Source organism: Phytophthora infestans, genomic scaffold (genome assembly GCF_000142945.1).
Source record: "Phytophthora infestans T30-4 supercont1.174 genomic scaffold, whole genome shotgun sequence".
Lineage (NCBI taxonomy): Eukaryota > Oomycota > Peronosporomycetes > Peronosporales > Peronosporaceae > Phytophthora > Phytophthora infestans.
In genome coordinates, this window is record NW_003303585.1 from 120,285 (window position 1) to 120,790 (window position 506).

Sequence of the window (506 nt, forward strand, 5' to 3'; positions counted from 1 at the left end):
CTCGTTGAACCGCATCCATGGGTAGCCGTCCGGGCGGCCCAGACATTTTAAAGGGCATCACAGACCCTGGTTATGCCCTCCACCTATCTCTGGTTTGATTACCCCAATAAGTCCCTCTAAGAAGTCCACAATCCCTACCAAAAATGGTAAAGCGGAACTATTTAGCACGCGGAGGTCTCGTTCGTTAACGGAATTAACCAGACAAATCACTCCACCAACTAAGAACGGCCCATGCACCACCACCCATAGAATCAAGAAAAGAGCTCTCGAGTTGACGCGTCAGATGAATGAGCTAGCGACGCTGAACGACGTGGACCCAACACCGAGGATTGAAATGGCTTCGCACCGACCGCTGGATCGCATCACGCCGTTCTCAGGCTCTCGCAACAAGAGCGAGAACTGTATGCAGTGGCTCCGTGGGTTCGTCTATGAAATGACTGGAACCCACACAGATGCCGATAAATGGTGCATTCCATTTGAGCTAAGTCTCCGGGACGGAGCCATTC

The 506-nt window shown here is 52.0% G+C and overlaps 1 non-coding gene across 1 annotated transcript; it reads right to left on the bottom strand.

The window, feature by feature from the left end:
• Nucleotides 1–50: 50 nt before the first annotated feature.
• On the bottom strand, nucleotides 51–268 carry PITG_33473 (the record flags this gene model as incomplete). The annotated part of the gene is made up of 1 exon (XR_009934867.1): nucleotides 51–268. It is a non-coding gene; the product is annotated as an 18S ribosomal RNA (ribosomal RNA).
• Nucleotides 269–506: the final 238 nt, after the last annotated feature.